We start from the raw sequence: 25,447 nt of genomic DNA on the forward strand, positions 1-25,447 counted from the left end.
AACAAGCAGTCTGTTATCTAGAGCACAAGAAAAATAGTAACAACAACAGTTTTAAAAACACAAGTATTCTGTGAAACAAAGTTTTAAAATATAGTGCCTCGCTCCCGGCTTTCCGCCTCAGGAGCTTACCTCTAGCTTTGGAAGTGTTCAGCCAGCAACAGCTTTAAGCAATGTCGGCTGGGGGCGTGGCCTAAAAAGGGGGCGTGGCCTCCGCTCGTGGCGGGAGGGCGCGAGGGGGAGTCTGCGACCAGCGTGCAGCGTCAGCGCTGGCTCCGCTGCGTGCACTGACTGTGTCTGGGAGGTAAGTTTTAAAGTTAACAAGCAGTCTGTTATCTAGAGCACAAGAAAAATAGTAACAACAACAGTTTTAAAAACACAAGTATTCTGTGAAGCAAAGTTTTAAAATATAGTGCCTCGCTCCCGTCTTTCCGCCTCAGGAGCTTACCTCTAGCTTTGGAAGTGTTCAGCCAGCAACAGCTTTAAGTAATGTCGGCTGGGGGCGTGGCCTAAAAAGGGGGCGTGGCCTCCGCTCGTGGCGGGAGGGCGCGAGGGGGAGTCTGCGACCAGCGTGCAGCGTCAGCGCTGGCTCCGCTGCGTGCACTGACTGTGTCTGGGAGGTAAGTTTTAAAGTTAACAAGCAGTCTGTTATCTAGAGCACAAGAAAAATAGTAACAACAACAGTTTTAAAAACACAAGTATTCTGTGAAACAAAGTTTTAAAATATAGTGCCTCGCTCCCGGCTTTCCGCCTCAGGAGCTTACCTCTAGCTACTTTAGGTCCACCCCCTGACAAAGAGAACAGAAGGATGGACCTAACAGGAAGAAAAATCGAAAGGAATGCCTCTATGCACTGGCGCATGGCTAATTCAAACGCACTGCTCAACAGACACCATTACCAAATAATGGAGGAACTGGGGCAGTTGGTGAAACACCTCCCTCAAGAATACCAACAAAGGGTTGCGCACCTGGTAGAGGAGGGGAAGAACTTGGCAAACTCTTGCCTAAAAACAGCACTGGACGGGGCAGATACGGCCTGCAGGCTTATGATGCTGGGCATCACAGAAAGAAGACAAGCCTGGCCCAGAATATCAGGCTTTAAACCGGAGGTGCAGCACAACATCCTGAACACTCCGTTCAACTGTGAAACTCTGTTCGGAGCACCAGTGGACGACAAGCTCTCACAGCTCAACAAGGATAATGACACCGCAAGATCCATGGGGGCCTTGCAATTCACGGGAGCGAAGAGAGGGACCCCGTCACGGAGACCACACGGAAGAGGGGGAAACCAACCGGGAACGTCGCATCAGACCTTCCAACATTCCCACCAAAGCGACACCCATACGCAACAAGGCCAGCAAAAACAGCAGTGGCAATAGTGTAAGTGTAAGTGTAAGTGTAAGGTGTTTTGTAGCGCGCTCAATTACTACCGGAGTATCCTGGCGCGAATGACCGCTGGGGAACCCGTCCTGGCTTTCCCTGTGAGATGGTCCCATGCTGGGTATCTCCAAGGTGAAGCCAGGCATCCCCGGCGTCTGTGGGGGGCCGTTGTAGAGATGAGGCAAGCTTAATGCCCAGAGTTACTGAGTGTGATCACTGCCCAAAGTGGGCACCGAGGCGAGAATTATCAGTCCGCTGACCCTGGTCCTCGATACCAACATAGGGGCCAGTCCTTTCGCAGGAGTGCGAGTGGACGTGGAAACAATAGGAGGGGTGGACAGCAAACCACCTCCAAGTGACTCGGCCACATTGATGGTGCACACCCTACAAAAAACTCCAAGGGTGGAGCACAAAAGCAAAAAACAAGAGTGTACTGCACCGAAAGACCACGAGCACGTAACACCAGTGGGAGGAAGAGTAAAACATTTTCTCCAGGAGTGGAGAAAGATTACAACAGACAAATGGATCATCAACACAATACAGTACGGGTACTGCATAGAGTTAGAAAAGACACCACCAAGCAGAAAACCAAAGAAAAGAGCACTAGCAAAGAAGGAACTAGAGTTTCTTCAGAGGGAGGCAGAGGAACTCTTACTAAAGGAGGCTATTGAGCCTGTACCTCCCATGGAAAGGAACAAGGGGGTGTACTCTACGTACTTCCTAGTACCAAAAGTAGACGAAACAATGAGACCCATCCTGGACCTAAGGTTCCTCAACAAATTTATAAAGACACAAAAACTCATAATGACATCCCTGCAAGAAGTACTTCCACAGATACAAACAGGGGATTTCATGGTCACCATAGACCTAAAGGATGCCTACCTACACATCCCAATGAACAGACGGCACAAACATCTGCTACGTTTTGCAATCCACTCAGATCACTATCAATTCACAGCATGGGCCTTCGGACTAAAATAAGCACCGAGGGTATTCACAAAGTGTCTGGCAGCAGTCGCAGCGCACTTAAGGAGGGAAGGGATACACGTATACCCTTACCTAGACGACTGGCTAATAAAGGCAAAATCATACAACACGTGCAAACAGCACGCTCAAATAGTGACAGACACACTGATGGTCCTGGGTTTCTCCATCCACTGGAAGAAATCCTCGATAAACCCAGAACAGGTCAAGATATTTCTGGGGGCAAAAATCAACATTGTGCAGGGGAAGGTGTTCCCCAGCGAGAAGAGAACGATAGCACTGTGAAGGAGGCGCGCCTCTACCAGAAGGGGCAAGCTCTGACAGTGAGGACGGTGAGCAAAATGATGGGCATGATGGCCTCATGCATCCACATAGTACCAAATGTACGACTACACATGAGACCACTCCAGGAGTGAATGCAGGACCAATGGTCACAAGCGACAGGGTGTTGGGAGGACCTAGTGGTTGTGACGCACGCAGTGCACGAGGAGATATCATGGTGGAACAAAGAAAACATAACAAAGGGGAAACTTCTAACACCACCAACACCAACAGTGACCATCACCACGGACGCACCCCAAAAGGGATGGGGAGCACACATGGAAAAACTCCGAGTGAGGGGCCTGTGGACACAAGCGGATGCGGTCAAGCACATCAATTACCTAGAACTAAAGACCGTTCTCCTAGCTATGAAAGCCTTCCAGACGAAGTTGTACAATCAAACAGTGCTGATCGAAACGGACAACACAACAGCGATGTTCTACTTAAACAAACATAGAGGTACACAATCAGCCCCACTGTCTGACCTAGCGCAGGAAATATGGAAATGGGCAATACCACTGAAAATAGATCTACTGGCGATACATCTGCCAGGAAAAGACAACATGGAAGCGGACTGGCTCAGCAGACAGACATCGGCCTTACACGAATGGGAGCTGAATGCACAAGAAACAAAGAAACTGTTCGATAGGTGGGGAACACCGTCAATAGACCTGTTTGCAACACACCAGAATGCAAAATGCCAACACTTCGCATCGAGACAACCAGGGGAGGGCTCCCTGGGGAATGCCCTATGGATAAACTGGTCAAAGACATTTGCCTACGCTTTTTCGCCGATCCCCCTGATACACAAGGTACCCAGCAAGTACAGGGCAAGCAGCATGACCCTGATACTGGTCGCACTCCAGTGGGCCAGGCAGACATGGTATTCACTGATTATGGAAATGACACAGAGTGCACCACACAAATTTGGGAGGAATAAAGACCTACTCTCCATGCAAAACGGAGAGGTGTTGCATCCAGAGCCAGAAACTCTCAGCCTAGCAGCCTGGCTCCTGAAGACATAGAGTTCCTACACCTAAAGCTACCTGAGAGCACCCTGAGGGTACTGCGAGAGGCATGAAGACCAAGCACACGTAAGTGCTACGTGGTAAAATGGAAGAGGTTCACATTATGGTGCAGAAAGGAGGGACTGCACAACAAGATGACAAGAGACTCTACAGTGCTTAAGTATCTCAGGCACCAGCTCGAGACCAACCTGAGCTCATCATCGCTAAGGGTACACCTAGCGGCCATTGTTGCCTACACTAGAGGAGAAACAGGCAAAAGCTTCTTTACTTGTATGATTGTAAAAAGATTCTTGGAAGGTGCAAAAAGAATCGCACCACCTAAAAGCTTACCAGCACCTGCATGGAACCTCAATATTGTGCTGACAGAACTCATGATGGCACCTTTTGAACCAATGCATAAAGCCTCACTACAGATGCTAACATTAAAGACAGCATTCCTAGTGGCAATTACTTCGCTACGCAGAGTAAGCGAGCTGCAGGCGTTAACGCTACAGGAACCCTACATACAAATTCACAACGATAGGGTGGTGATGAGAACGGACCCACACTTTATGCCAAAGGTGGTGTCCAAGTTCCACATCAACCAGACAATTCAGATACCAAGTTTCTTCCAGAAACCAACAACAAAAGCAGAAAGAGCACTGCACACTCTGGACGCAAGGCAGACAGTCATACATTATATAGAGATAACTAAAGATCACAGGAAAACAAAACAGTTTTTTGTATCTTTTGCTGAAAGTTTCATGGGCAAAGCTGTTACTAAAGGGACAATTGCACGATGGATCCTGCAAGTTATACAATTCTGCCACAAACAAGCTGGACAAGAACTAACAGAGGGGCCACGGTCCCATTGAACAAGGTAAAAGGGAGCTACAATAGCCTTCCTGGCAAACACTCCCATTCAGGACATATGCCTGGCGGCAACATGGGCTTCTGTGAACACGTTTACAAAACACTACTGTGTGGACATACAAATGAACAAGGAAGCACAAGTGGGACAGAAGGTGTTTAAGCACATATTCAAGAACTCTAGTTTACCTTCCACCCAGCCGCCACAATAACAACAAACCGCTATGAAGTCTATGCACAGCATAGTGAATCCAGAAAGGTTCACGCTGCAAAACGAATAGTTTCTTACCTGTCGGTGTAGTTTTGCAGCTTGATGATCTTTCTGGATTCACTAGCGAAACCCACCCACCTCCGCCAGAAAGATGAGGCTGGAGAAAGTAGGTGGTAAATAAAAAATAAAAAAAATTTAAAAATGGACTTTAAGGGAACTTCAAGAGAAAAAGCTGTAAAAGAAAAAGATATAAACATTTCCATACAATTCGGAAACAGAACACAAACGGGAAAAGAAAAAAGAATCCGAAGATGGCGCCCAAGGGTGGGAGCTTCCGCAGGAAGCATGCCGACGTCACTGGACGGTCTCCAAAAGGTGGGACGTCGACGCCCACCTGGGCTACGAAAAAAAAAAAAAAAAAAGACTACGATTCCGGACCCAACCACTAGACTGCGGAATAATGCACAGCATAGTGAATCCAGAAAGATCTTCAAGCTGCAAAACTACACCGACGGGTAAGAAACTATTCGATACTGGTATTTCTCTTTACTTTTCCCACGTTGCATTTGCACACTTCCAAAGTGGGAAAAGTTTTAAAGTTGGTCTAAGTGTATTATTTTGTACTAGACGGCAGCCCTTCCAATACGAAACCTATGCTAGAGATGAAGCAGACACCTTTCCACTATTGTGCAAAGGTGTATGTGTTGGACCAGGCAGCCTGATTGTGTGCCAGCGCTTGGAAGAGTGCACAATAGTGCCACGTCTTGGTAGATATGGTGCATTCCTGCGTTCTCCCTGGATGCAGCGCAGCAGATTTGGTTGCTCTCTGCATTTGTGTGACACCTTTGTAAATGTCGGCCTAAGATCAATAGCAAATGATCTTCAGACACCGACCGAAAAGTCCATATGGAGTCTGCATGCGGACAACTGGGTAACCTAGAATACTTGCGTAGCTTGTATACTGGAATTGACAAAGGGCAGTCATCAAAAACAAGGATTTGTTGTTTTGCAGACCACTGAATATTTGCTTCAAGGCCTTCAATTCAATGCATTTCTGTTAGAAATTGGATTTTTGCTAGGCTAGGGCACGCAGAACCCACAACTCTAGTCAGGATAAGGGAGTTACACTCCAAAAATAACCCCTGCTCACCCCCTTGGTAGCGTGGCACAAGCAGTCAGGCTTATCTTAGAGGCAGTATGTAAAGTATTTGCACATAACCAACAGTAATACAGTGTAAGCACTACAGAAGGACATCCAATATTTTTATATACTTAAGTCAAGACGAAAAGCAATAAAAATCCACAATACAGTACTTAAAAATGTTTAGGTATCAAAATATGCTTGAAAAACAGTTCCTTGATGTCGATAGCTCCGTCAGGGGCTATCATGGCATCGTGAGCAAACAAGTCCAAACAGTTCTGGCTGACCGCAGTGTCGCGGGCCAGCTACGCTGTCGGAAAGACCTGTAAACAGTACCTTTTACAAATGCCGGGCATCAGCGACCTCTCGTTGAGCTTCCAAAAGCAATGCGTCCGCAGGCGTCTGTTCTGGAGGTTGGTGCAGGAGTGGTCGGGGTCCTTGAAGTCGCACGCGTTGCAGTTCGAACTCCTCTCTGTTGAAGTCAGGAGCGCTGGCGTCTGCACGCGTCGGGTGCTGCGGGCAAGTGCAGTGGTGCGCCGTCCTCAGGTCGAGGTGCGAGCAGCAGCTCAGTGGCGGTGTCAGATGGTGGCGTCGGTGAGACCAGGGTCGTGGTGCGAAGTGGATGCGGTGCTCGTCGCAGTGCAAGCAGGTCGCGGTGCAAACAGCTTCGTTGTTGTTGCTGAAGTGCTATCGTCGGCTGACGAACTGGAGTCAATGGCGCCGGCATCGGTAGGCCAAGGCTGCGTTGTGGTATGAGGGCGGTGCATCATGTAACTTTACGAGCGGTGCCCTCGAACCACGGTACAAACAGTGGTGTAGATTTCAGCGTGGAAAGGCGTTGTCTGGGATACCAAGGCATCACCGTGAAGCGACGCGGTAAGGAGTAAGGTGCCCACAGGTGGCAGTATGAGCAGCGGCTCGGTGGCATCACCAGCAGGCGTCGTCGGTGAGACTAGAGCCGCTGCGCGATATTGCGGCTCTGGTCTTGGCTCTATCTGCGGAGCCTTCAGGACACGAGTCGGCAGCGGCGACGTAGACGTTGTTTAGTGATTTTTCTCTGTTGTAGCACAAAACGCGCAGTCCACAGTGGTGAAGGCAGATGAGCTTGAAGTCTTTGCTGTTCCTGAGAATTCTTGAACTGGGGGCAATTCTACCTCAAGCCCTTGGAGAAACTCACAAAAGTAGATTGCAGAAAGTCCAGTCATTCACTGCCCAAGACAGAAGCAGCCACTGCAGGCCAACACAGCAAAGCACACAACAAAGTGGTAGCTCCTCCTCACAGCTTCTCCAGCTCTTCTTCTTGGCAGTCTTCTTGGTCCAAAAGAGTTCTAAATTTCAGGGGTCTGGGCCCCAATATTTATATCCCAAAATCCTTTGATCTCTTAGGCAGAGGGTGTCTGTGCCCAGCCAGAACCAGTTGTGACTTCCTGGCAGGAGGTGGAGACAGCATGGTCAGAGGCAGACCAGGCCCTTTGAGGTGCAAGGAAATCTCCCCCTACCCTTCCCCCATTGCAGCCCAGGTCTATTAAGCCCTTTCCTGACCCACCTAGACTATCTGGAGCCACTCCTGCTCCCCAGCCTTCTGTCATCCAAAACCCAGACAGGCAATCCACATTCCAGCAGAGGCACACAGGATGTCTCCGGAAGAAAATACCTACTTTCTAAAAGGGGTATTTTCAAACACAGAATGTAAAAATCACCTTCACTAAAAGATGCATCTTTAGGTTCTGAGTTCAGGCATACTAAACTTTATTTTCCTACCTAATTCCCCTGGCCAGTTATGTTTATAAGATGTGATAAACACACTCCCTATTCTGTCCTACGGGGAACAGGTAGCCTTGCAATTGCAAAAAATGAGTTTGGCCGTAATTCACTATCCGTACATACCACACACACCAGGGCAAGTCCTACCTTTCACATAGACTGCATCCTGTTCACAGGGTTACCTTGGGCCTATCTTAGGGGTGGCTGACATGTAAGTAAAGGGAAGCTTAGGGACTGGCAAGTGTGTGCACTGGCCAAGTCGACATGGCAGTTACAAACTGTGTGCAGACTCTGCAATGGCGGGCCTGAGTTACCTTTTTCTGGGCTACTCACGTGGGTGGCAGAATCAGTGCTGCAGGTCCACGAGTAGCATTTGATTCACAGGCCCTGGCACACTCAGTGCACGTTACTAGGGACTAACAAGTAAATCAAATATCCAATCATGGAAACACCAATCCATAACACAATTTACCACAGGAGCACTTGCACTGATCAGTGTAAAACGTGCGCAGAAACGCTACGCCAGCAAAAACGGAGTCAAAACTGGGAGGTCAGAAAGCAAAAACTCAGGGGAAACACGCCAAAAGATGCCAAGTCTAACAATTTTCAAAACAGCTGAACCGGTCAGAGTGCACAGCACTTCTCTCTGGTGGTTTCTCACTATACATTGTTTACTTTTGAATTAAAATAGAGGAAGTGTAGAGTGTTAAATTTAACCACGAGCCAGCAGAAAGGCAGGGAAGTTTCAAGATAGTTGTAATGCATCAGTGCCCCTGCACCAGATGCTGCTGTGCCCATCAGAACACAAATGTGTAAACTTACCGTAGAGTGCGTGTTAAACAACATCTGATTCAGAATAGAGGAGCCCACCCTTCATAACTTGTCTTGTTTTATAACGGAATTTGGTCCACTGTGAAAAACTGCTGTGTAATGGGCAGGATAGATTATGTACAATATGTTCCTGTATCCCACATTCGATGTTCCATGCTTATTTTTTATTTTCAATCCTGGCAGAACGTGAGCCTTCGTGATAATATTTGGCATCTGTGACACTTTGGTCCCTCGCTTGCAATGTTAAAAAGCAACACAAATCCCAGACTGCAAATTTCTGGCGGCAGGCCTGGCAGATACTGTTGTGTGACACGTTTCACACCTTCACGTGAACTAAACTCACTACCCATTGAGCACATATATTTGCATAGCTGTTTGAATTTACTTTCCGAGAAAGACCGCATGCTGCTTTTGTTCTCTGACTTTTTTTGGTTTGGTTCAGATTTCATCATTGTCTGTGCCATTTCCGTCTCCTTTATGTAACATACTCACTCGTTTCCGCAGGTCAAAGAGAAGCCCAGTTTGGCCAGTGTTCAAGTGTTCCCTTGGGTTGCAGCTGCCACATAAGTTATTTGACAAGATTTTCCCCTACATCCTTCAAGATTTGAACGTGATTTCCTCCTGTCTGATTTAGTTTTCTAGCAGGCATTTCCTGCTGACATTTTCACTGCGGCAGTAAGACAGTTCCGTGTTTTTTTTTTTTTAATCTGTAAAAAAATTATTAACTTTTTGGTAAATTAGGTTGTGACATACACAAATGAATGCACATTAGGCCATTCAAGGATTCATAAAGTGCAGCAAATCACCCGTGAGGGTCTCAAGGCGCTGGAGTTGCTAATTGCTTCACGGTGATCTGTTCATTGGAACAGCACAGTTCTTTCCTGGCAATGAGAAGACACTAAAAAATCTGGGGAAAAGTAAGGGGTAAAAAGTGAAAGCAAGGGAAAAGCAAGGAGAAGGTTCTAAAAAAAACAACGGGGATGTGGAGAAAGCATTGAAAAATTATATTCTGCTTAAGGGTGGGGGTTTTAGAAGGGTTATTTATGGGAATGTTGAATGCTGTTGATGTAGTTTGGGGGAGTGCACCTCATCTTTGATATGCTGCTGTGGATAGTAAGGCCCAGTGGGAGTGCCATGTGTCCTACTTCCCCTAGTCTTACACGGTACAGGTAGTAAACATGCGTATCTCACTTACTTAGAACGCTATAATATTTTGATAGCGTTTCTCCAAGAAACACATTTATTGGGGGGACTGTATATCCAGCCTTTCAGAAAAAATTGAGGCTTCGGGTATATGCCACCTCGTATTCTATATTTGCATGGGAAGCCCTTTTATAGGTAGAACCTGGAGTTCCATTTAGAACACTGCAAATGTGTGCTGACACAGTAGGGAGATAAGTCAGCCTGTACATGACACTGGACACTCCCGTTCTGTGCCTAGTGAATGTTTATGCACCCAGCATAGACTGCGCAGACTAATTTGGGAAGGACGACCGCAGCACAGGGGCACACGCCCGCACAGATGATCATAGTTGGGGATTTCAAGTGCGCACTTGAAGGAGACCTAGAAAGATCCCCCTACATCAGGGCTCAAAATACTGCATGACTTAAGCCCTCAAGCAGATGATGGCGGGATTGGTGGAAATTTGGTGCTCCCATGAACACGGACATATTTCTGTGCACACCGGCAGCCGACATGTACAGTAGATTAGACTGTTTTTTACTACAGGCAGATGCAACACTGAGGATGATGAGCTCAACATATCTGGCGTGGTATTTGTCCGACTACTCGCCCTTGCTCTTGACCTACTCCTTGGCTAGACACTCATCCTGCGTGCCACTGTGTGAAAGCAGAGGCCCTCATTGACCCGGTATATAAGGTTATGATCGCGGACTCCATGCCAGATTACTTTACACGTAACTGGGGGGAGTACTCGGAATAGGCCACAGAATGCGATGCAATGAAAGGGGTGCTCAGAGGGGTGGGCATGGCAACCACTATAAGCCTCCGACAAACGTTGGAGAGAGACCTGACTACACAGGAAGAAAAACTGGCAGCCTTGGAAATAGCCCTCCCACATGACCATGAGGGACGCCTGGAGTGGGGCGAGGCAAAAAGGAAGGCTTACTCCTTATTGGATAGGCTAGAGAAGCATGTGAGGCTCTCATACCAGCGCTGTTTGCACATGGAGGGAGATAGAGCAGGGCACTTGTTGACCAGGATGATCAAGGATAAGAATTTTGCAGAACCCATACAGGCTATTTAGGACCATTCTGGATGGGATGTACGAGCAACAGGCTATAAATGGGACATTGGCGGAGCGTCTTCAGAGGGTGTATACGTTGCCCTATGGTGCTCTGGGGCATCTGGTCACGGTCTACCTGGATGCGCTCCAGTTGACGTGTCTGGAGGGTGAGGAACGATCAGAATAAGAGAGCCCCCTGACAAAGCAGGAGATACTGCTGGCCATAGACTCCCTCAAGACAGATAAGGTCCCGGGGGGGAGGCGGACTGCCTGCAGAGTTATATAGGATGTTGCTCAAGACTATGGCCAATAAACTGTTGCTGGTGTATCCTGAGGCTCTGGAGTGGGGGGAGCTCCCTGATTCCATGAGAATGGCTTTCATTGTGTTGGTACCCATTCCAGGGAAGGACCCTCTAGATGTGCCTTCCTATCACCCTTTATCCTTGTTGAATATAGACTAAAAATGTCTTGCCCTTGTATTGGCAGCTGCCGGTTCCGCTAGCTCCCAAAACTGGTCCACCCGGACCAGTCAGGGTTCATCCTGCGCAGGAACACACTCATTAATCTGAGGCGGTTGGCACCCGTTCTTCATGTTCCCTGCCTGGTACAGGACCGTTATGCTTTAGCCTTCCTAGATACAGAGCAGGAATTTAAATCCGGAGCACATACTTCGTAGCATCCTGCTCATCATATTTAATTTGGTCCAGAGACACCCTGAGGTCCTGGGGAATGACCAGCAAGATCTCACGAGACATTGCCCACAATGAATGGTTTAATCCTCCCAGGAGACATACTGCAATAATGGATATGGGAGCTAAAGTAGCTGAAGAAAACATTCACTTTTGATTCTCTATCTGAGGGATTGGCTGGAACTTGTGGATGCCTGAATCATCAGGCTTTTTGGTGTAGGAGAGAAACAGGCAAGAATCTCTCACCTGTCCTATTCTTCTCATTCCCTATTACACCATTATCAGGATTTATGGTGTAGGAGAGAAACTGAGAAGAATCTCTCCCCTGTCCTATACTGCTCTCTCATTCCTAAACCAGAAAGCCTGATGGTTTAGACATCGATTCATACAAGGAGGAAAATATACCAAAGGTAACCTCCCTTGTAAACCTTTCTATTACTTTCTAAAGAAGAAACATAAGTACTTTCCTTAGGCCCTCAAGAGCAACAAATCTTGCCACAATGACATTGGAGACACTCGTTTTTTGTTTACAAAACAACAACATACTTTTACAAAAAGACTACAATAGACAAATGGGCGTCCCGGGATTACAAAACAGATCTACATCCTTAGGGTCCGCCCACTTGACACCATCGCAGATCGTCCCTTTTGAGAAAACTGTATCGTATGAAACCTAACGCACAAGTTACTACTTGTGTAACGATATATCTGTAAGAGACATTAGTTAGTGATAGATTCCTTACCTTAGAATATCCCCAGGCGTCAGACTGGATCCGGAAATTTTTGCGTAGCAATACCCCTGCGCGTCGGTAGGCGTCGTCCGCGGCTCCGCGTCCGTCGTCGGCGTCGTTAGCGCCAGAATGACGTTGTCGGAGTACTTAGACGCCACCCATGCGCGCTGACATCAGTTCTGATACACAGCTTTTCCGCGCCAGATACGCAGAGCCATGATAGAACCAACACTGGTGCCATGAAACTAGGGCCCTGAAAGGGGATGACCTTAACCCTAGATATCAGTTCGCAGAACGGGGAGGATGGGTGAGTCGGTAAGGAATCTATCACTAACTAATGTCTCTTACAGATATATCGTTACACAAGTAGTAACTTGTGCATCTGAAAGAGACACGTTAGTGATAGATTCCTTACCTTAGAATAGATACCCCAGCAATACCAACCCCGGTGGTGAGTCTGCGAACCAATAATCACACCAGAAAGTCCTGGAGGACGGAACGGCCAAAGAAGCCATCCCTCCGGACTTGGCTGTCCAGGCAGTAGTGTCGTGCAAACGTGTGCAGCGAGGCCCACGTAGCTGCCTGGCAAATGTCCTGCAAGGGCACTCCTCGGCCCAGAGCATTTGTAGTCGCCGTGGCCCGAGTAGAATGAGCCCGCAATCCAGCAGGGGGCTCTTTTTTGGCCATGGAGTAACATGCCTGGATACACAAGATGATCCACCGCGAGATGGTCCTCTTGTGCACCGCCTTTCCCTTCTTAGCGCCCACGTAACCAACGAAGAGTTGGTCATCCATCCGGAACTGGCATGTGCGATCTAGATAAAAAGAGAGCGCACGTTTTGGGTCCAGACGGTAGAGCCTCTCTTCCTCTTTCGAGGGATGCGGAGGCGGGAAGAAGGTGGGCAAAGTAATGGACTGCCCGATGTGGAAGGCCGTGACAACCTTGGGCAAGAAGGAAGGTCTTGTTCGCAACACAACCTTGTCCGGATGAACAGAGAGGAAAGGAGGTGTAGAAGAAAAAGCCTGGAGCTCACTCACTCACTCTCCTGGCAGAGGTGATGGCAACCAGGAAAGCAGTCTTCAGAGTAAGAAGACGGAGAGGACAGTTATAGAGCGGCTCAAAGGGAGCACACATGAGGTAAGTAAGCACAAGATTCAAGTCCCACTGGGGCATCACGAAGGGAACATGTGTGTGATGCCCTTCAAAAACCTTTTTACAATGGGGGACTTGAACAAGGAAGGCTGATCTGGTAGCCGTAAGAAGGCGGAAAGAGCAGAAAGGTACCCCTTGAGAGTTCCCAGAGCAGAGCCCTGCTGGGCAAGAGAAAGAAGAAAGAGGAGAACCTCAGAAAGGGGTGCAGAGAGTGGGTCCACAGCCTTTGCTGTGCACCATGCCACAAATCTGTTCCACCTGCAGGCGTATACCGACTTTGTGGAGGGACGCCTGGCTACCAGAATGATATCGCAGACTTCGGGAGGCAAGTCAAATGGCCTCAACTGCCGCCGCTCAATCTCCAAGCTTGTAGGTGGAGACTGGACAGGTTCGGGTGCAGAACCGTCCCCTACTGCTGCGACAGAAGGTCCTCCCGAAGAGGCAGACGAATCGGGGGATCGACTGACATGCTGAGTAGCTCGGGATACCAGTATCTTCGTGCCCAGTCCGGAGCCACAAGGATAATCTGGGCCCGGTCGCGCCTGATCTTCTTCAGCACTCTGGGCAGCAGTGGTATAGGCGGAAAGGCGTACAATAGACCGCAACTCCACTCGCAACGAAAAGCGTCTCCGAGCGAGTGCCGCCTTGGAATTTCCAACGCGCAGAACTGATGACATTGCGCGTTCTCTTCTGTGGCGAATAGATCTAACCAAGGCTCTCCCCATTGCTGAAAGAGGCCTTGCGCCACGTCCGAGTTCAGACGCCATTCGTGATCCATCATGCACCGACTGCTGAGTTCGTCCGCCCTGGCATTCAGAGAGCCTGTCAGGTGTTGAACCACCAGGGTCACGCCCTGATGTTCCAGCCACTGCCAGAGGCGCAGAGCCTCCTGGCATAGGGTCCACGACCCCACCCCGCCCTGTTAGTTGCAGTACCACATGCCGGTGGTGTTGTCCGTGAATACCTGCACTACACTTCCCCAGACAGAGGGGAGGAATGCCTTCAGTGTTACACAAATCTCCCGCAGCTCCAAGAGGTTGATATGGAGCCGGGACTCCGCCGGACACCAGAGGCCTCTGATCTCCGCCTCTCCCATGTGGCCACCCCAGCCCTGGAGGGACGCGTCTGTCACAACCATGTGCTCCGGGTGGGGTAGGGAGAGGGATCTGCCACTGACCCAATCGCGGTCCGTGAGCCACCACTGCAGTTGTCTCGCAGTGCCCTCCGAGATTAAGACATGATCGGACAAGTTGCCCTGATGCTGGGCCCACTGTAACTTCAGGTCCCACTGCAGAGCCCGCATCCGCCACCGGGCGTGATGCACCAGAAGGATGCAGGAGGCCATCAGCCCCAGAAGCCGCAATGTCAACCTGACCGAGACTCAGGATAAAGGCTGGAAGATTGGAATCAGAGCCTGATATCCCGAACCCGCTGTTCGGGTGGGAAAACCCGAGAACCGCTCCGATGAAGAGGAGCTTCTGAGAGGGACACAGGTGCGACTTCAGCACGTTGATGGAGAACCCCAGCAAGTGCAGGAGGTCGGTCGTAGTCTGGATGTGGCTGACAACTGTCTGGGGCGAGCCCGCCTTCAACAACCAGTCGTCGAGGTAGGGGAAGACTCACACCCCTAACCTGCGCAGATGAGCTGCGACCACCGCCATCACCTTCGTGAACACCCGTGGGGCGCTGGTAAGGCCGAATAGGAGCACGGTAAACTGAAAGTGCTCGTGCCCTACCGTGAACCGCAGGTAACGCCGGTGGGCGGCAGGACAGGGATGTGAAAATAAGAGTCCTGCAAGTCCAACGCTACCAGCCAGTCTCCAGGGTCTAGGGCAGCTAAGACCTGAGCCAAAGTCAGCATCTTGAACTTCTCCTTCCGGAGGAAGCCATTGACGTTCTGCAGGTCCAAGATAGGGCGTAGGCCCCCTTTGCCCTTCTTGGGTACCAGAAAGTAGTGGGAGTAACAACCACACCCTACTTCCGGCCCAGGAACACGCTCGATGGCCCCCTTGGCCAAGAGGGCCGTGACTTCCTCTTGCAGAAGTTGCAACTGATCCCCCGACACGCGGTGGAATTGCGGTGGCATGGCTGGAGGGGTCGCCTCGAAGGGGAGGGAGTAGCCCCTTCGGACGATTTGCAGCACCCACCTGTCCGACGTGACAGTGCACCAGTGGGAGAGGTGATGGCGAACCCTGCCTCCCACAGGCGTCACATGGGCCTGAAAACTCGGACTAGGAACGTTTTGAGGCGGGTGCTGCGGAGGGAGGTGTGGACTGGCCTCGCCGTTGTCCCCGACCGCCGCCACGGCGGTTTCCACGGCCGCCACCGCGCTGTTGAACATTCTGCTGCGCGTGGCTGGCAGCACGTGTGGGGGCGCCCCTTCCTTGGCCACGAAAGGAGCGAAAGGCACCCGATTGCTGGCGTGTGGCCGAGAGGCCCAAGGACTTGGCCGTAGCTCTGGAGTCCTTAAAACGCTCAAGCGCATGGTCTGCCTTGTCGCCAAAGAGGCGACGGCCATCAAACGGCATGTCCAGCAAAGTGGCCTGGACATCGGCCGAAAAGTTGGCGGACCTCAACCAGGCGTGGCGTCGAACCACCACTGTCGTTGCAATCGCCCTGCCCAGTGAGTCCGTGGTATCCAGCCCACACCGGATGGAATATCGCGCTGCATCTCGGCCCTCCAGAAGGGCTTGGCTGAGTTTAGCCCGGAACTCCTCCGGATATTGTGGCAGCACGTCCGCGACCGTGTCCCACAGAGTGTGGGGGTAGCGGCCCAAGAGACAAGCGGTATTGACAGACCGCATCCCCAAACTCAGGGGCGAGAACACCTTCTTCCCGAATTGTTCATATCTCTTGGATTCCCGATCGGGGGGAGCCGTCGGGAATGCTGTCTGGGAAGTAGAGGCCTGGATAACCAGGCTCTCGGGGGTGGTGTTGGTGGACAAAAAGCAAGGGTCGCCCAGGGCCGGGCGGTAGCATCTGGCCACGTTCCTATCCACAGGCGGACCTGTGGCGGGCTTGGACCAAGTGCCCACAAGAACGTCACACAAGTCCTCATTGAACGGCAGCAGAGGCTCATTGGAGCTTGCCTGCGGTTTGAGTACCTCAGTGAGGAGGTTAGTCCTCAGGCCGCGACGGGGAGCTCAAGGTTTAAGGCCTTGGCCGCCCTCGTCACCACTACACTATAAGCAGCCCCCTCCTCCGTAGCCACGGAGAGAGGGGAGACAAATCCAGTGTCTGGCGAAGCGTCAAGACCACTGGCCTCCCCAAGCTCATAATTTTAGTCCTCTTGAGACTGGCACTCCAGTGCCAGAGGGTCCTCAGACCCCTCCCAGTCACCCTCGCCACCCGTCTCCTGTAAAACAGGTTCAACAGACGGGCCTCCTCATGGAAATGAAAATCTCCAAAGGCCGTCGGAAGCGGCGCTGTTCCGGCGCCAGAGTTGGACCGAATGGAAGACTGGGGACGGCGTCCACAGTGGACGCCGGGGGCGACACCCGCGGGGCCGGCGCCGGTGAGGTCGTGAGGTCGACCGGCGACTACCCGGATCCGGAAGCGGATCCGGTGAGGTCCTGTGGCGCCGGGACGGAAGTCGCCGGCGGCGTCGGGCCCGAGACACGCGCCGGGGCCGAAGCACCCGACCCGCTAGGGCCTCCAGACGGAACCGTCGGGCCCGAAGGCGCTGCGGAACCTGACTGAGGAGGGAGGGACTTCATGGCCATGAGGTACCGCTCGATCTCCTGCGGCGTCGCGGCGTGCCCAGGGACCCGAAGTTGTGGGGCAGGCGGCGACGCTTGCGACTCCGTCGGAGCCGTGTGGGTGGGGTCACCCGAACCCCCGGCCGCATCGTGCGTGCGTCGGGGTGGGTCGAAGGAGCGATGACGCCTCTCCGACCTCTCATGCCTCTTACCTGAGGACTTGGATCCCGACCGATGTCCACTCCCGGAGCTGCGATGATTGCGACTCCGACCCCGCGACCGATCCCTCGACCTCCCGTGGTACCGGGACCTGGAACGGCAGGGGCCGACTGCCGGAGCTCGAGCTGCTTGCGAGACTGCTCTCGCCTAGCTTTCGACGTCAGTGCCCGACAGTCGGAGCAGGTGCGGTCGTCGTGGTCGAGGCCTAGACACTTCAGGCACCGGCGATGGGGGTCAGTAACCGACATCAGTCGGTAGCACTTCGTGCAGGGTTTGAACCCGGGCATCCCTACCGGCACCGTTGGAGTCGAAGACTCGGAAAGAGAAATGATCAAAAAGATCAAAATGTTTAGTCAAAAAATGACTAAGGGGTAGAGCTTGCTGGCGCGGAAAAAAGAAGAACTGACGTCAGCGCGCATGGGCGGCGTCTAAGTACTCCGACGACGTCATTCCGGCGCTAACGACGACGGACGCGGAGCCGCGGACGACGCCTACCGACGAGCAGGGGTATTGCTACGCAAAAATTTCCGGATCCAGTCTGACGCCTGGGGATATTCTAAGGTAAGGAATCTATCACTAACGTGTCCCTTTCAGATACTAGAAACTAAGAAAATATTGCAAATCCAATGTGACTGTATTTGAAAGACAAGTCTTACTCAACTACGGTAACACCAGTGTAATTTTAGTTGCAGGAGGATAAACCGAGACATGCAAGGGCTGTGAATGAAAAGAATGTTAACTTTTATCCTGGGGGGTTATCCAACAAACAATATGAGAGTCGAAACAAGGCCACTGATTCAAGCAGACATAGAAGTGTCTATAATGTAATCATCTGGCCAGATTGTGTTATTTCGACTTTGCTACCTTCTATTTGTCACATGAAACCGTGTTCATGTCTTCTAGGATTGCTGCAAATATGCAAACATCCTTATATCACCTATATGTCAACGTTGAGCACGAAGTCCAAAAAGTCATGATTATCTTTATACGCAGGTTGCTATTAAAATAAAGAATGAAATTGCATGTCTGTATGTGTTTATTTCTCTAAGGTCTGTTTGCTTTAATAAGGGGAAATGATTTAACATAAGGACCGATCAATATATATTTTTTTCTTTCCTGCTGACCAGTTCTGACTCCATTTCCATCCGTGACTGGATGAGCCATTGTATTTTAAACAAAATGTAGTAGCTCTGGTTCTTCGCTTGGGTCCTGATTTGCCCTGTTTTGTATTATATTGTTCACTCAAGTGATCAGTACACTACTATAAATGTTGTCTAGTTTCTTACAGTGAAGTCTCCATCAAAAATTACTTTCTTCTCTTTTTCACGCGTATCGCCAAATGTTTGTAATTGTTGTCTCTTATGCTGGTCATCTGTACTTTGTCGCAGAGATATAAATGAGTTTCAGAGAACATGTAGTTCACAGTGAGCCTCTAAAACACTTGCATTTCTTAGTCTCACCTCAAACACCTTAATCTCAGTATCACCCTTTATACTGTTTTACCACAAAGTTGCTTTTTCCTGGATTCTTTTCTGTTGTGACACTGGACTGGAACAAGTCTTGCACGTAGATATTCCAGAAGGCACAAAGACAATACACAACCTGTAGGTACTGCCTTCAATAGAAGCACATGTATTAAGACACACTTACTGTTCAAGAAGGCAAACTAGAAGATATTAATAAGACTGTCCATTCAGGTTTTGTACAGAGTATTCAGTTGGTTACATGTATGAAATGCTTTATTTAGCAGGTATTCAGCTAGTAAGTATTACAGATGAAATCACAAATATTTAGACTAAGGGCCAGATGTATGACCATTCCATTTTGCGAGTCGCAAATTGCGATTGTTTTTTTTTTTTTTTTTTTGCAATTTGCTATTTGAGACTCGCAAAATGGGTTGGACAACTGTTTGTGATTCCCAAATGGGTTGCAAGGGACCTCCCTCATTATTATTCATGAGGCAGGTCGCAATTTGCAACTCATTGGGAATGGCCGGCACTCACAGGAATGGTGACCTGGGGTCAGCAGCCCACCATGTCCATACAGCTGTTTTTTTTTAAAACAGCCCGTTTTCTTTAAAGCCTGTTTTCCGTAAAGGAAAACGGGGTGCGTTTCAAAAGTAAAAATAAAACGTTTCAATGTAATTTTTTAAGAGCAGGCAATGGTCCATGGGACCACTGCTTGCTCTTATATATATTTGCTTTTATATATATTTGGTCCCACATTCGCAAAGGGAAAGGAGTCACTCGGGGACCCCCCTTCCCATTAGCGACTGGTCTACCACCAACTTTCCATTAGTGGTAAAATGCTAAGGTTTTGCAACCGCGTTTCGGCCACAAAACATTAATATATGGCACTGCAAGTCGCTATTAGTAAGGGACGCCCTTGGCATGCCCATTCCTAATAGCGAGTTGCAAACCCTATTTTGCGAGTCGGTAATAGGTTATCTACTCGCAAAATTGAGTTTGTACATGCCCCAGCCCGATTTAGCGGTCTCAAACGGCCTAAAATGGTCATACATCTGGCTTTCTATGAAATACTTAGATCCCCAACAAGCCATGGATAGCGTTTACTTTAATATAACGTATGTTATCTGTATAAATGGGTTATGAAACACTGGACACCTAGACTGTTGGATAACACAGCCCATGTCCCCCCAGGAACACCAGTTTATTAATCTCATCGGAGTTCAAACCGCAAAAGTAGGATAAAGGGATGAAAGAGCCATCCATTTAAATCACGTCTAAGTGCTAACGATACCACATAATAATGGATGTGTGGTACTCTGACTTCTGAACGTGTCTTTGTTGTGGTTTCAAAACTACGCCTGTTTTTAGGGCTGTGCTGTTGTTATCATTTGTATAAAACCATATGTTTGATATATATATAAGGGATTGGGAATTGAATGCATTTATCTTTTTATTTTACAGGTAGCTTCCTTAGCTGGTCCAGGTGGGCAAGTCGAAATCGAACAGAATTTTCTCAACAATGCCTTGAAGACAATCACAGCATACTTTGGCGACCTGATCCGGAGACCCTAGGACCTCTGGCTTTTGTTTTAAATTCGACTTCAAATAATCACATAACTCCCCAGCTTAACATAGGCAAACACGCTTATTATCAAATAGCATTCTGCGTGCATCGTAACAATGTACTGAGTCGATGCATTTTCTCCCAATGTGTTCATTTGTGTGTATGTGTTTTGTATGTTTATATTGTAAATTGAGCAGCAAAATTTTGCATTTGTACTTTTTTCAATAAAATGTCTTTTTGAAGCATTTATTGTGCTCCGACTGTAGATTTTTCAATCCATATTTCCAAGTTAGACATTTTTAATGTACACAGCATTCTAGTATTGCAGACCTGGTGTGCTGTGGTGCTTTGTACTTGTTAATTTTCTAATTCTTTTGTACTACTTCACAGCATTTTGGCTTCTTTGCGGTGCTTATTTGGCTGTGCCGTTAATCACCTTAATCCCTAGAAATCTGTTGGTCTGTTTGGTCACGCTCGTCTGTATTTTAGTCAGCTCGGTTTGACGTGTAGCTAAATTGAAGTAAATGCAAGCGATTGCCCACCACTATATTGCACTTGCAAGGCCTTCAGTGCGCACAGGAGTTAGACTCACTGTTGAAATCAGGAGGTCAACGTAGGGTAGATAAAACCACTTTTGGGGATGGAGGATAGTTATGCTTAGACAGTCGCACACAGATAGAGGCATTCCAAATTTTACACATAATAATATAAATATGACCAATCATGTTTGCCATGTGCCCATTATTTTTTTTTAATATATATATATAGCACCTGAATCGATCCCCGAAGGGGTATCTCTGCGCTTCGGACAGGCTGCAAAAAATAAAACTAATGAATGGGAGTCAGAAGCGGAATAGGATGGTCTTAAGTTGCTTTCTAACATGTAGGGGAAATGGTTCTACGTCACACCCTAAACATATATATTTTTTAAAGAATAAAGATATTTTTTGGTTGCACTCTAAAATTGATGAAAACCAAATCAGGTAAAATTGTGATGGGAGCACCAGAGTCAGCCATCATGTTTAAGGTAACATTACCCACCACCATCTCATAGAACATGTTTTTCACTTTGCCATCTGGATTAGGATCTGTCTCAATGGTGAGAAGAAGTTCAGATAAGTCACTCGTACACTCATCCATATCAATATCCACACTGTTCAATATAGCAAGCATTTTACTCCTTTCCAATCACTGTGGAATTTGCCAGATTTTCTGTACTTATTACAACACTTAGGAAACGCAGGACAATATACATGATTGCCCAACAGGGTCTGGACCCACCCACACCTGTTATGTGCAATTTGCCCTTTCTTTGGTACATTTCTACTGAGTTTATCCTTTTACAGTAATTGCAATCACAGGCTCTCCTTCAGAAAATGGATTCACAGCCGCATAAAGATTAATCGAATGTTCCAAGGTCATAGGTTTGCTGGAAATGAATCAACGTTTGATGCTTTTGGCAGTGTTAATTACTTCAGATGACTTAGGGTCACTGCAAGCTGTTTCTTGATTGTTTTTAGAGTAAAAACTGTTTACAAGTTGGTTTTTAGGTCTCGCACCTGGCGATACAGCGCGAAGCGCTGTCGCCAGCGAGACCTATAGTCGTTGACTCTGCTTTCAAGGGCTTGCAAGGGAGACAGGAGATGGGCATGCCCAGGCTGCAGGCCGGACTGGGGCACGCGCGTTCACCACGTACAGTTACGCGCTGTGCCCATCTCATGTCTCCCTTGCAAGCCTCCTCCAGTTACTTTCACTTTCCCTCCCAGCTACGCCATCGGCTTCGCGGCCCGTCAATGCGCCCCAAAGTGCTCCTTTCCCTTATTCCCCCCCCCCCCCCACCAAGTCCCTGCTCACCGGGCTCTCTATCGCCAGCTGGGCAGGCGGGGCTCTCCACGAGCCTAGGAGCCCCGCTGGCTCACACGCTCTCTTTTTCCGGCTGGCTTCACGGGCACAGGAGCGCGGGGTAGGCTCCCGTCTGCTTCCTGTCTTCTTGCGGCCCCGCCCCCGTCCTAACACAGGTTGCCTGGCTTGCTGTCCGAGCTGGGCTGTCTTTAAATGTAGAGCACGGGGGCCGCACTGGGCGCCTCGAGCCGCCCTGATGAATGTTCCTCTCACAGCCAAGCACACTGGAAACGCGAGAGTTTCAGAGGTGTCAGCGATCAGAATAAGGATTACGTGATGCGTTTGGTATCGGTGTTTGCTGTAAGGACTGTTCCATGTTGTCTTTATTCTGTATTAATTGCGTTACATTTTTGATGCAAGAATTGTACTTGTAATACTTGTGCAGTTGAAAATATTCGCCCCCCCCCTTACATAGCAGAGTTGATAAAACCCGCCCTAAGATGCTAGTTGGTTTCCCAGGCTTCCCAAAAAGGATTTGTGGATATACATTTATGTGCAAGTGTTTATTTTTACTCCTTTGGCTCGGTCACGCTTTGTGGGAATGCCACGCTACACTGTGATTTGCCAAGAACTCTAATGCATGCCACCAAGCCCTTCCATTCCCTTTTGAAGGGATCCTGCCCTTTTAACATATTACTTCCAGTTTGCTCTTTAATTACAAGGGTGAAGTTTGGACGCAGTGCCTGCACTGAGCACTCTAAATCTGGAACGCGCCCCTCCTCCACGTGCACACGCTAATGTAATCCTGGGCAGAACAATCCTCTCTGCGTGTTAAGGGCTCGTGAGAGGACGCTGGAAATGACGGACACTGTCCCATTGATGAGGTTTTGGTGGGAGGGGGGCTTGGCGGGCTCAGGGCTGAAAGAGGCTACAGGCCCCCTTATCTGTGGTGGTTGAAGTAGTTTTCCACTGTTGATCCGGGGCCCGTCCTACTCTGGCTCTGCAAACTGGGCAAAGGACACACGCCCTCTGCAGCCGGACACTCGGGGTAGGGTGGGGGAAGCAGTCAAAGGCAACTCGGTGAGGTAGTGTGGGTATCAAGAGCCCAGCAATCCTCGATAAACAGGCACAATAACTACAACGTCCAGCCCAGTGCTTGTATCTTTTGTGGAATTATGCACTTTTAGCCAGAAAGCAGAACTGCATACTCGCACAGTCCATTTTGTAAATACAGTGTGTTACCCCTCATTACGTTTTTCACCCCCTGTGGACGTTCCATGCCTCCTCTACTCAATGCAATGCTTATTTCCTCCCAGATGGTCATAGTAGCAGTATTTTACAAAGCCATGAATTATCAGGTGCAGATAACTTTCCCATGGGTTTAATGTTCAGTCAGTTACTTTGATCTTTTTCCCCTTGTTGTTTTCCTGTAGTTCGTCTCAAGTCCTTGCTTTTGAGTTCATGGAACACAGTTCTGTGTTCCAACTGTAGGCTGGCACCTGTGGTACCTGAGTGGTTTCATGGTGAAGGGTTGGTGGTCGAACGCAGTCCGCAACTTTGGTGTGCATAACCTCCTTACGAAACAGAAGAATGCAGCTCAGTGGTCTTTGACATAGAGATCCAGTAGTTTTGTGCTCCAGGACGGGGTAAATAGTCCTCCGTCGACTATGTGGGCACACTATGTGCACAGCTGTCTCTCGGACAGGCCTAGTCCTCTGCACATACATTAGATTAGCCAGATTCGCAATCAGTCTGCACTTAGGGCTAGGTAACACGATAATTCCCCATGCACTGTCATTCCCAGTCCAAGCACCCATGACTGTAAGGTTACCAAAGTAGTCCGTTCAGTGACTGCGGTGGGGCTTGTGGACATGGCTACAAATACCACTGCTTCGCTCAAGAAGTAGGTTGCTGTGGAAGGCTGTTTTTGCAGCTCGTCGGTTAAGAAATCCAAGGAAGACGTCGGTTCAACTCACATTCTCACATTTGATCAAAGCTGCATCCTCAAAAGTAACCTCTCAGTAAAGCACTGTTGTGCTCACAACTTGAGTAGAACAGGTTCCCGAAGACAAGACACTTTGCCGTTAGCATTGCATTGCAGCTTTACAGTACTCTTTTTAACGAATGAACTAAAAATGCAGCAGCATGTCTGCACCTTCCCTGATGCCGTTTTCAGTCTTCTGTCATGACTGTAAGAGCCTAAGCAGGAGCAGATCTATCAACAATGTGTCCTGTAAATGACACAAGACACCTAATGCTAAAATATGAGTCTTTCAAGGTAAAATGTTGTTATATATCGAATATATTTCTTTTTAATACCTTAGATTAAATCATTTCATTGATATCCGTCAAAAGCACCCCCCACCCCCAACGACCCCTGATGACGCTGACACAATAAACAAAGATGTCAGTTTGTCTTGGGTGGTGCATATGCCCTATTATTATTCTATGTGAAGCAACTTAAAGATTATTTATACGGAAACAGGTACGTTTTTTTGTTGTTGTTGATCACACCCTGAACTGATTGAAGGTCCTCTTAGATTTGACACTAAATAAAAACGAGGCACCGTCAAATAAAGCAGTTTGCTTGGGATCACACTGTTTGGTCATGTGGGGGATGCTGGCATATGACATGGATTCTTAGTTGCACATTGTCCAGGTCAGTTGCTGGATAAATATCCCCTGTTTTCTCTCCCTTTTATCTCCAGAGGGCAGTGCTTTCGTTCTCAGCTATCCTGCGTTAAGTGCCTGGAATAATGTGCTTGTTTTTTAACACCAAAGGTCGAAGTGAGCAGGAACTAATGAAGGCCGCGCTCCACTACATTCATTTTACCGAAGAAATAGTTATCTACTAACTTCTACCACAATTTTCTTCAATCAAAATTTCTTTTTAGTGTACAAGTGTACTTTTTACTATTTCGTACACATAGTGTATGCTCTCCATCAGAACAGCCTTAATAACTGTAAGATGCATTTCTAGGTTGTAATATCCTTTCCACTCTCGCATGGCTCCAGCAGTGTTTTAGGAACTGTAGTTATTTATTTTACAGGCAGTATTATATCTAAAATTTGCGTCCACGTTTTGCCTTCAAATCACATTAAAAAATCCTATAGTAGGGTTACTCCGTTTTTTTTGTGCAGTAATACATGTCCTCAAATGTTGCTACAATGCAACTCCTACACGATATTTCGCCCAGTTTAGAGCACTTCAGAAGAGTGTAGAAGTGCCACTTTGGAAACATTCCACCAAAACTGCTTTGATAACATTCAGGTGAATGTTATTCTTTTAATAGCTCTTCCTAGCACTCCCATCTCCCTCAGCAGAATGAAC

General features: G+C 48.5%; 1 long non-coding RNA gene across 1 annotated transcript in view; it reads left to right on the forward strand.

Moving 5' to 3' along the window:
* Positions 1-20,521, forward strand: part of LOC147724184 (uncharacterized) — an 89,718-nt gene extending 69,197 nt beyond the window's left edge. The window contains exon 2 of the long non-coding RNA XR_015310085.1: positions 20,172-20,521. This is a non-coding gene — a long non-coding RNA (uncharacterized LOC147724184). The remainder of the gene's footprint in view (positions 1-20,171) is intronic.
* The last annotated feature ends 4,926 nt before the right edge of the window (positions 20,522-25,447 follow it).

Source organism: Lissotriton vulgaris, chromosome 4_1 (assembly GCF_964263255.1).
Source record: "Lissotriton vulgaris chromosome 4_1, aLisVul1.2, whole genome shotgun sequence".
Classification (NCBI taxonomy): domain Eukaryota; kingdom Metazoa; phylum Chordata; class Amphibia; order Caudata; family Salamandridae; genus Lissotriton; species Lissotriton vulgaris.